Raw genomic sequence first — 12,406 nt, forward strand, 5'->3', positions numbered from 1 at the left:
CATAAAGTGCATCATGTAGGGTCAGGAAGCCCCAGATTCACATCTTATCTCTGATTCATACTAGGTCTGTGACCCTGTATAAGTAATTTAACTTATCTGAACCTCCATTTCCTCATCTGTGAATTGGGTTATCTTGTTCTCAAAAGGATTTGTACAGGTCAGAAAGGAGAACCATCTGATTCAGTTTCACAGGTCTATTGTGTCCAAGTAAATTCCTTTATAAAATGCTTAGTAAACAAAAACTCAAGGTTTATTTAGGATGTACAATCAGGCAGGGAGAAGAAGGGGGATAACTGTAATATATAGCCCTTAGCTGATTTTATTGTTGTTGTTGTTGTTGTTGTTGTTGTTTTAAATTAAATAACTTTTTATTGACAGAACCCATGCCAGGGTAATTTTTTACAACATTATCCCATGCACTCACTTCTGTTCCGATTTTTCCCCTCCCTCCCTCCACCCTCTCCCCCAGATGGCAAGCAGTCCTATACATGTTAAATAGATTACAGTAGATCTTGGATACAATATATGTGTGCAGAACTGAACAGTTTTCTTGTTGCTCAGGGAGAATTGGATTTAGAAGATATAAATAACCTGGGAAGAAGAACAAAAATGCAAGTAGTTTACATTCATTTCCTAGTGTTCTTTCTTTGGGTGTAGCTGCTTCTGTCCATCCTTGATCAATTGAAACTAAGTTAGATCTTGTCTTTGTCGAAGAAATCCACTTCCATCAGAATACATCCTCATACAGTATCGTTGTTGAGGTATATAATGATTTCCTGGTTCTGCTCATTTCGCTCAGCATCAGTTCATGTAAGTCTTGCCACTCCTCTCTGTATTCGTCCTGCTGGTCATTTCTTACAGAACAATAATATTCCATAACATTCATATACCAAAATTTACTCAACCATTCTCCAACTGATGGGCATCCATTCATTTTCCAGCTTCTGGCCACTACAAACAGGACTGCCAGAAACATTTTGACACATACAAGGTCCCTTTCCTTTTTTTAGTAACTCTTTGGGGTATAAGCCCAGTAGTAACACTGCTGGATCAAAGGGTATGCACAGTTTGATAACTTTTTGAGCATAGTTCCAAACTACTCTCCAAAATGGTTGGATTCGTTCACAACTCCACCAACAATGAATCAATGTCCCAGTTTTCCCACATCCCCTCCAACAATCATCATTATTTTTTCCTGTCATCTTAGCCAATCTGACAGGTGTGTAGTGGTATCTTAGAGTTGTCTTAATTTGCATTTCTCTGATTAATAATGACTTGGAGCATCTTTTCATATGACTAGAAATAGTTTCAATTTCTTCATCTGAGAATTGTCTGTTCATATCCTTTGACCATTTTTCAATTGGAGAATGGCTTGATTTTTTATAAATTAGAGTTAATTCTCTATATATTTTGGAAATGAGGCCTTTATCAGAACCTTTGACTGTAAAAATGTTTTCCCAGTTTATTGTTTCCCTTCTAATCTTGCCTGCATTAGTTTTGTTTGTACAAAAACTTTTCAATTTGATATAATCAAAATTTTCATTTTTGTAGTCAATAGTGATCTCTAGTTCTTCTTTGGTCACAAATTCCTTCCTCTTCCACAGGTCTGAGAGGTAAACTATCCTATGCTCTTCCAATTTATTTATGATCTCATTCTTTATGCCTAGATCATGAACCCATTTTGACCTTATCTTGGTGTACGGTGTTAAGTGTGGGTCAATGCCCAGTTTCTGCCATACTAATTTCCAATTTTCCCAGGAATTTTTGTCAAATAATGCATTCTTATCCCAAAAACCGGTGTCTTTGGGTTTGTCAAACACTAGATAATTAAAGTTATTTATAGCCATTAGCTGAAAGTACTACTCTGGTTTTGGCTACAGGAGCTTGAACAGGATCTGGACAATCCCATTTGTTCCCCCTTAATCCAAGAGTTTAACCATGGTCAGAGCCCAACATCCAATCAGTCCCATGAACCCTGGGATAGGGAAATGGTACTATTGGGGGGGGGGAAGGGAGCTATTTCTTAAAGAACTGATATACAATTTGAGCAACTATAAAATAATTGAGTAAAATTCTAAATAATGACGAGACTGAGATATCATGACCACTGAGAAGGATGTCCTAGAGTAAGTGAGCCAAAGAACACTACAGGTGTTATAACAAGACCTGCAGTGCCTACATCACAGGGTTGTTATTAAGCACACATTAAATAATACAGGAAAAACACTTTGTAAACTTTAAGGTGCGATATAACTATCAGTAGTTATTATTATTACTTTTGTTGTTGTTATTGCATTTTGCCTTTCGATTTTCATTACCCCCCCCTTACTCTAAGAAGAAAATTTAGAAGCAACCCGTGAATTCAACAACTAATTCATTTCAAGTGTTTTTTGTTAACCATCCAATTTAACGACCTGAAGTCTTTTGAAAACTGAGCTATCACACCTCCAAACCCAGGCTCAGCACAAAAACACCGCTAGGGTTTAATACACAGTTGAGCCGGTCACAAATCCATTTTGTCATTGAAAGTCTGTCTTTTAGAAAAAGGTCACTAATCTTTCATTCAGGGGGCTTAATGTTCTATTACAGAAATTTCAGCCACAGTAATGGATTTCACATTGTTCCTGGGGTCTTGACTGCTTTAGCATCCTAACCAGCTACTTATTCCAGAATGCACATAGAAGAAAGCTGCTGAACTATTTTTTTACCTTCACAAAAAAATTTGAACCAAGATGTAGACCTCAGGGACAGTCATTCTTAGAGTATAACAGAGGGGCACAAAATAGAAAAGAGGGATTCACCAATGGCTCAGCAAAGCTAAAAGATAAAGTTAGCCTTATACACATGTATACATGCACTCACATATTACACACGCAAACACATACTCATCACAGTACTGAGGCAAAATCTGTAATGCAATTCCTCCTAGTTTTCACATTCAAAGTTCTCTTAAACTGTTATTTTGTAAATTTTTTTCCCCTTGAAGGCTATTGCTGAGATTTATTCAACTAATTTCATGGCTACAAAAATGATAATGGGGAAAGGGGTACATCAAACAATGGGCTTCTCCCCCTTTCTGTCATCTTGAATCATAGATGGTTGAAAACCAATCCCACAATTACAGAATCTCAGAATTAAAAGCAATCTCTGAGGCTACCCTGATGGAGTGGCAGGTATCTATAGTCATCACATCTGATAGTCTACTTCTAATCACTCTGAAACTCAGTTTTCTCATCTATAAAATAGGAAGAATAATGTCTGTAGTATCTATCCAAAATCAAGAGGTGATTATGTCAGGCTCAAATAAGACAATATATGTAAAGCTTTTAATAAAACATTCTGGCAGTTATTTTCGTGTATCATGAAGTCAACACTTTTCAGCAATCACCTTGCCTCCCTCAGTCCCTCAGGGATCGTTATAGAAATACCTCAATACGCTGTGACTTCTCAGAGTAACAGTGTGCAGTGGGAGAGGTGATCTCTTAGTTAACTAAGGGCTAAACCACATAGATTAGATCAACAGATAGGAAAAATCAGAAATATTCCCACCCTATTTTATTTTTAAAAAAATATTTTCATGGTGGTAAAACTCCTTCCTTGTTTCCCAAGGGAAAATTTGTTTCTAGCAGCATATGCTTTCCCTAAGGAGACAGGGGAAATCCTTCATAAGGCACTGGGTGGAGAATTCAAGAACTCCCTTAGATTCTATATAATCCAAGGCTACCAATCTCATCTCCAGTAATTAATATAAGCTTGTGTTTTAGTTTTCTTTCTTTCTCTGAAATTAAAATGGCTAAGATGAAGAATGTTGTTATTTTATCATTCTTTTCTTAGCTTCTCTTTCTAAAGTTTCACACTTTGTCAAATCTATCCATCTACTTCAAAAATCATAATAAGGTTAACAATACTACCTTTACTCTGATCAGACTGATGGACTATTATACTTAGTTCTGAGTGTCCCATTTCAAGAAGGACATGGAGGATATTATTCAGAGAAGGGAAACTAGAAATGGTGAAGGGCCTCAAGATTCCTCAGCATGAGAAGCCATCACAAGAATTGGACATGCAAGGACTGGGGAATACAGGTTGGGAAATAGTAATTGTCATCTGGCATTTATTTTAAAGGCTGTAATATGGAAGACTTGTGGATTAGACCTGTTTTGCTTAACTCTAGAAGTCAGGACTAGGAACAAAGGTTAGAAATTTAAAAGAGGAGGATTCTGGCCCTTAAAAATTACTTTCTGTATTGATTATTATTATTTTGCTTTATTTATTGTTTCTCACAAAAATATAAGCTCCTTGAGGGTAGGAATTTTATTTTTCATTTTGTACTTATATTCCCAGGGCCTAGAATGGAGAGAAGGCATATAATAAATGTGTTGATTAATTAATTGATGAATCTAAGAAAAGAAAACAAAAAGCTCCCAACAATCAAACCTGCTAAAAGAAAACAAACTACCTCCGGAATTAGAAGGCACTACCCTGACAAGGGGTCTTCAAAGGCTGCATTGTTTCTGATAAAGGCCTTATTTCTAAAATATATAGGGAACTGACTCCAATTTAAAATAATACAAGTCATTTCTTAATTGATAAATGGTCAAAGGAAAGGAATAGACAGTTTTCAAAGGCTGAATGTCCATTTCTCAGGTATGCTGCAAAGATGGCCTCTCCAACTCCATGATATGGTGATTATATGATTCTTTAAAGACATGACTAATGAATAAGGGTAATATCCGTTATGTGTACCTGTGGACTTTGGAATGGGATAAGGTGGGCCATCACTGGGCTTCCCAATATTCCAGATTGATTGCAGTGCACAGAATATAAAGACTAAGACCAGTACGACAGAAGAAGCACTGGGCTGAGAGTCAGTGCAATTTTAGAAATGGGAAAGCCTCTAGTGATATTCTAGTTTAACTCATTTTTTTGAAGGTCAGGGGAATCAAGGTCTAAGACTACACATGTGGCACGTAGCACAACATATTTGAATTTAGGGCCTCTGATTCCCAAACCCAAGCAATGCTCTTCAAAGTATGTCATGTTGTATCATATAACTCACTTCATGGGGTTATTTCAAAGACCAGATCATATAATGTGTTCCAAAACTTTATAATTTGATACAATTATAAAATAAAGTTACATTTGTGAGCCCCTAAAGAAGCTTCATTATTGCCTCAATTCCCCCTGAGCCTCTAGGAGACTGGCTATTGGTCAGTGGGGCCAGCTGACAACACAGGCTGCTCTCAGAGACCCACCAGTGGTTCTGAAGGGCTGCTCAGCAAGGAGTGTCTTAAGTGCTGCCCAGATTATTTGAAATGCATATTTTTGAGCTTTTTCCTCTCTGAGCTCAAGACTTCAAAATTGTTCATTAACATAAAGTAGAAAATCCTTGACTTGCTATTTCATCCTATTTGACTACAGTGGCCTCTTAGGCCAGAAAAACGCATTAGACAGCCACTTCCTAATTAACACTGGCACATATCTTCTCCACACAAATTCTACTTTCAGAAATATTACTTGGTTGCTGAATTACAGTAAGTAACCTATTCAGCTTTTTTTTTTTTAACTCTTGCTACCCCAAATAGATCAGCTGCTCCAAATTTATACCAAAAAGTTGGACAAGGGGGAAGTAAGGGGGAGGGAAGAGAAGGGAAAACAACCAGCTCAAAATCTTGAAAACGTTATACGGGGAAAATGAAGAAGAAAAGCTTATAATGAAAACAATCAGGTTGCTTTCAATTAATTTTCCACAAAGATAATGCTTCATTGATAACACACCCCACTGTTTCATTCATATTCAATTTTGTCTATTTCCCCTGTAGGCTTCTGAATTTGGAAAGAGATGGATATAATTTGTAAATTAAAAAGATGGTTCAAGTTGGATAGAGCTTCGCCTAGTTTTCTGCTGTATCAGGCAAAAGATAAGGGTGAAATAGGGATCTAAGCAGAAGACCTTACTTGGAAACATTCCCCTTCAATTGACTATATAAATCACTTCAGGCCCACAAACCCTGGAAGAGAAACTTAACTAACCTTAAAAAATAAAAAAGTCAAAAACAGGTGTTGGGAAAAAGAGAAGGAATTCAACAGGATTAAAGGCCGACCAAATTAGTTTCATCCTATTTCTGCCTGCAAGTGTTCAATGAAATTAGAAAACTTATCCTGAAGATACTAGTAAGTGTGAGGATAAATTTGTGAACATTTTATGGGCTACAGCATGTGAAGGCCACAAGATTATTTTGAAACTTCCTCTGTGTTTGGTTAAATGGAAGAAAAGACTTAATTATGCATTTGTACATACACAGATATTTGTGTGCGTATAATTGGATAGTTAGACAAATGATAGCTAGATAGACAAGAGGGAGGGAGGAAGGGAGAGAAAGAGAGAGAGAGAGACAGAGAGAGAGAGAGAGAGAGAGAGAGAGAGAGAGAGAGAGAGAGAGAGAGAGAGAGAGAGGAGGGAGGAGAGAAGGAGGAAGAGAGAGAGGGAAGGAATGAGGGAAAGGGGGAGGAAAGGAGGGAAAGAAAGAGGAAGGGAGGGAGAGAGAGAGGGAGGGAGGGACAGACTTCTTGATTCAAGGCAATCCTTTTGCCACATGGTGGAAGAAGCAAAAATGTCTATCTGGTATTTTTCACAGAGTTACAACTAGAATGGGGTGATCGGAATTTCGTTTCCATGGTACCAAATTTAGAAAGTAGTGATGACATTCACAGTCCCTCAGCAGCATAGAAGTCATAGAGATAAGCACCAAGTTAGAAAGAATAAAGGAAGCTCCTTCCTTACCTCTATCCCTCCCCAACTCTATCCCACTTCACACAGCTTCCACGGCAATAGCTTTATACTGATACCCCAACCTCTCTGTTTTTCCCTCCATGGAGACGCTTGATGTCTTCCCTTCCACATTTCTTCTCAGCAGTTAGTAATACTTTTCAAGAGGGCTGGTTAGGAGTTTACTTTCATATCTCCCACTATTCACTCTTTCCCATCCTAGGAGCTTCTAGTACGACACTGCCTAAGGGCTTTATAAGGAGGAAAAAGATCTGATAAAATAAATTACATTAGTGTATTATCCATTGCATTTCAAAAGCTTAATCAACTGGCTCCTTCCCTATACTCCCTCAGCTTTTCTTATCTATTCATTCTGCTCTTCATTCTGCTCTAGTCACAACTAGTCATCTTGTTTTCTGAAGCTATTCTTGTCTTCTTAGAATTTCTTTTCTTCTACCTACTGAGACTGAGTCACTTCATCATTGAAACAATTTTAAAATGTTTCCTTCTTTTTAGTTTTGTCTATCACTCCTAGAAAAGCATTTCCTGGTAAGATAAATGATAAGATACTAGACAAATACTACTGCCAACAGCATGAGAACTGCCCATCTCTCTCTGTTTGTCTCTGTCTTTGTCTCTCTCTGTATTTAAACTAAGGAATATCCTTTCACTGTAGAACCAGGACTCATTCCACTATATCTCAAAAGATAAACTACAATCCCTCAGCTTGGAATTTAATGACCTCCACAATATGGCGCCAACCTCCTTGTCCAGTCTCATTTCAGACTATTCCCTTTCCCATCCTATACATGGGATGTATGTGTGTATCCCATTCCTTTAACATCCTTCAAATTCATTAATTCAAACTTATCAGACTAATTTTGATTCCCAGTGACTAAGTACACAATGATTTATCCTTTGTAGATGACTAATGCTTATTAAATCAAATGAGACAGGATTGATATAGATATCCTCAGAGATTCATTTCTCCCAATTCCCAATTTTACTTGGAGTTTTTCCTTTATACATTTATCTTTCCTTATGTCTAAGCATCATGTCATTGAATTTAATGACTGAAAGATTGTTTAATAATGCTTAAGCCAAAGCAACAGATGCCACATCATAAAACGAAATTCCATTTTTATTTAAAAAACACATGAGGTCATAATTCATCATGGTATGTATTAAACTCAAAATGGTAACTGACAGAATCACAAAATTTCAGAGTTGCAAGGGACCTCGGAGGCCATCTAGGAAACCTATAATTCCTTGAGGCAGCCCATTGAATTCTGTAAATCTCTGATAGGAAGATTTTCATAACATTTGCCTGCTGTTCTGAGATCTAATTTCTGGGACCAAACAAAACAAATCCAAATCCCTCTTCTGTATATCAGCCCTTCAAATACATACTGGAACATTGCTATTATGTGTCTACACCCTAATCTACCCCCATTCATGTCTTTTCTTTTCCAGGCTAAACATCCTCAATTCTTCAAATGACATCTCTCATGATATGAACTCCAGGTCCTTTGTCTTCCTGGTTGCCCTCCATTAGCTAGTTTCCATTTATCAATGTTCTTCCTAAAATGTGGCATCCCAGATTAAACATAAGACTCCAGATGTATTCTAGCAAAGGCAGAGCATATTAAACTATGTCAGGTAAAAAAAAAATCAACTCTATTGTACAAACAGGTGACTATCTCAGAGTCTGTACCTAAAACTGTCTTTATTCTTGGCTAATGTAATCTTATTTTAAAGTAAGTGCACACTTGTGGAAAGGGCAGGAGCCTGAGAATCTAAAGTTCTTGTTTCTTGTCCTATTTCTACCAATAACTAGCTATGAGATTTAAGGAAGTAATTTCTCTCCTCTTGATCTGTTTTTTTTTTTTAATTTATAAAAGAAGGGGATTAGATTAAAAAATCTCCAACCTAACTTTTAATTCTAAAGGTTTATAATTTATAACCTTAAAACTTATTTTATGAATATATTTTATAAAATTTCATGAAAAGTTATTAAACCAGATGATATCTGTTATGAAAAATTTTTTATGGCAAAAGATACATCCAAGCAGAAAACGTTGCCCAAAGTACCACTAGGCAGAACCTTTCAAAAAGTGATTAAAAACTCATTCCAAACATGCATTTTCCCAATCAATTCAATTTCATGAGTATTTATTAAATTCCTACTACGTAATGATAATACAAATTTCCAAAATCCTGAAAAATAACAACAAAAACAATAATAAATAAGAGGTAACATTTATTTTATTTATTTAAGATTTATAAAACTCTAAGTACTACCTACGGCATTGTCATTTTGATCTTCTTCAAGTATGAAGGACAACAATTAGCCAACCAAATAACATATGCTATCTCATTAGATCATCACAACAATCCCATAAAGGAGCTGTCATTATTATCCCTATTTCACATGTGAGGAAACTAAGACAAAGAAAGGTGAAGTGACTTTCAGGGCTATACGTTATACATATATGTTAACAAATGTTTGAGGAAGGTTTTGAACCAGAACTTCCTGAATGTAAATCCAGTACTCTAAGTACTAGTCCACAGAGCTACCTGAAAAAACCTAGTCTTCAAGCAAGGAATTCATATGTACTTCTATTTAGAGGCTGGGTGGAGGAAGGGAAGATGGAAAAGAAAGGGAGCGGTACAGCTTGCAACATAATAAATAAAAAATAAATAAATACAAAAAATTGAGGAGAGAGAAAAACATTAACAAGTAGGAGAATCAAGAATTGCCCTTTCTGGGGCAATCAATTACTTCGGTAACCCAATTGTCCTAGAATGTTACCCTACCTCACCTCCATCTCCTAGAACCTTAAATTCAAGTGGTTATCTCCTTCTTCAAATCTTTTTCTGGCACCATCTCCACGTTGTTAATATTTTCCCTTCTGATACTGCTTCATAATTTACCTATTTCTAATGCTTTATCCAATAAAATATAAGTTCATTGAAGACAGAGACTTCTTGAATGCTGTCAACCCAACTGAGTACAACAGGAAAATTATTTACATGACTCTAGGAAAGGGGGAAAAATAGATTTCTCGATTGGATTTTACTGTGGAATGCAAATTTTTATTGTACTGCTTAGCAAAAAAGGAAAGAAAATTCAATAACTAATCCCATTGTATTTAAAAATAAAGAAGAACTATTCATGTGTTCTGAAAATGCTATTAGGGATTAGGAACCAGGCATGCTATTTTCAATATTTAGCCAACATTTATTTTCTCCACATTTAATAATTCTTTACATGGTAAAGAAGAAAGTCTGATTTAGTTACATGATGTTGGGGAAAAGTTTTGTCAATATTTACATAAAAGTAGACACCAGACATCTCCTCTCAATATTTCAGCTATCACCTTGGAGGTTCTAATTAGATCTAATAAAAATGACGAGGTACAAGAAGTCATGAAGGTGGGGAGTTATCAGGAATGAATTCACAGGCTCAAACCATCTTCAGGTCAAGGGACAAAGCTTTACCGTGACATTCAGCAAGAGAGAAAAGTTCCCTCACAGAACTCATAATTAACAAGGGGAGAGGTGGGACCTTTTATGGGAAAGAATCCAGAGTAAGGTGTGCTACTATTCTGTATATCTAAATTAATCAACTGGTAGTCATGTACATTCTGTTTATAGAGGATTTAGGATAGGATAGTGTCAAGAATTGACATCTACAACTTAACCTTCAGGTTGTATAAGATAACAATAGGTCTTAATATAGGATAACTGTGTCAGTACAAGATAATTCTGTCAGTACAAATTAATTCTATAGGTTCAGTTTGTTCTTCATTGGGGCCCACTTAGATACTAGGTTGCTTTTGCTGGATCTATTTAATCAGTTCCACATGCAAAATCTCTACAGATTTAGATAACTACTTTTGAATCCACTTAATGGACAACGAGATCGTGAACTATGAAAAAAAAATAGTATATTGCAACTGTCTCATATTTTGTGTCTTTGGAAGTAACATAAAAACCTAGTGGACTCTGAATTTGGGGCCAAATATTTGCCATGCTGCCCATGACTTAAAATACATGCAAGCTAAGGCCATCTATCAGAACATCATTAAAGTCTAGAAAAGCTATCACAATTTAGAGGGATAGTGCCAGCGAAGCTTCAAAGCATTCTGTTAAACCTACCACCAACAGTCCTTGAAAAAAGTTCCATCTACCAAGAACTTGGTAAGTTGAAAAATTAGGTTACTAATTCATTGCTGGTAGAATTGTGAACTTATCCAACTATTTTGAAGAACAATCTGGAATTATATAAAAGAGTTTTTGAACCACTTATACCCTTTGACCCACTAATACTATTATTAGGTCTATTTTCAAAAATGATTAGGGAAAAGGAAAAGAGCCTAAAATGTTTATAGCACTTCTCTTTGTGGTGACAAAGAACTACAAATTGCAGGGATGCCTATCAATTGGGTAATAGCTGAACAAGTTGTGGTATATGATTGCTGATGAAGTAGTACAGTTCTGTAAGAAATGATGAGCTCAATGATCTTAGAAAAACAGGGAAGGACTTGCATGAAATAATGAAAAGTGAAAGAGTAGATCCAAGAGAATATTGTATGTAATATCAGCAATACTGTTTTAAGAACAACTTTAAACAAATGTTATTTGGACAATTATAAGCGCCCAAAGTAATTATAAAGGTCATATGAATAAAGACACTATCTGCATTTATATAAAGAACTGATAAGCAGATATAAAAATAATTTCATATGTAAATATAGATGCATATATATTTATATATAAACACACCTGTTTGAGTGTGTAATAGTGGAGGCCATCTCTAGGATGGAGGGAGAGGAATGGAAGAAAAATGTTTCCATGATAACTTTGTTGTACATTTAAAATGAATAACAAGTTGGACATAATACATCTGTAATTTTATGTGCAATTTCCATTTTTATTATACTATGTTATGGAAATGCTTGCTTTATTCCATAAATTAAGAACTTTTTTTTTAAATAACTTGTCCTTGGAGTATACTTTCTAAAGCTTCTGGATAGTTCCTCTTTTCCTTCCTTGTGTCCCATATTTAAAAATGATATTAAAGTTTGAATTACTATGTTTAAAGTTTGCTCTTAAAGTACCTCAACTTTTCTAGAGGAAGAGTGCAACAACAATGAAATTTAAAAAATAAAGTCACCACCACAACTACCCCTCAAGAATGACCATTTAACATAACTCTCATACTGGCCCAATAATTTTAAGTTCCTGGTTGTTATTTAGTACTATGACCTATTATGGAAGATTACAGCATACTATTTTGATGGCTAATTAAGTCACAGAACATCTTTACTTACTTCATTCTTATAGGCTACTCGTGTAAAGAAGATAAATAAATGAAAGGATTCCTACTTATTCCCCACAGTGTTGAGGTAATTTTAAATCCCAGATGTACTCCAACTGCCTGCCATGGGTCAACATAGTAAAAACCTTACAAACTCATTTATCAACACCTGCCACTCCATCAGATGGGTAAAAATGATATCCTCTATTTTCATTTCATCTTTACTCTGCTCCAACAGATAGATAAAAAATGGATTAAGCATGTAGCCCACGTTGCTAACAGAACAATGGGATTTTTAACCTATAAATCCTTTT

At 35.7% G+C, this 12,406-nt stretch overlaps 1 protein-coding gene across 2 annotated transcripts in view; it reads right to left on the reverse strand.

Moving 5' to 3' along the window:
- SLC24A3 (solute carrier family 24 member 3) overlaps window positions 1-12,406 on the reverse strand; it is a 721,614-nt gene that overhangs the window by 612,863 nt on the left and 96,345 nt on the right. The gene's annotated exons all lie outside the window — the stretch shown is intronic.

This window comes from Sarcophilus harrisii, chromosome 2 (assembly GCF_902635505.1).
Source record: "Sarcophilus harrisii chromosome 2, mSarHar1.11, whole genome shotgun sequence".
Lineage (NCBI taxonomy): Eukaryota > Metazoa > Chordata > Mammalia > Dasyuromorphia > Dasyuridae > Sarcophilus > Sarcophilus harrisii.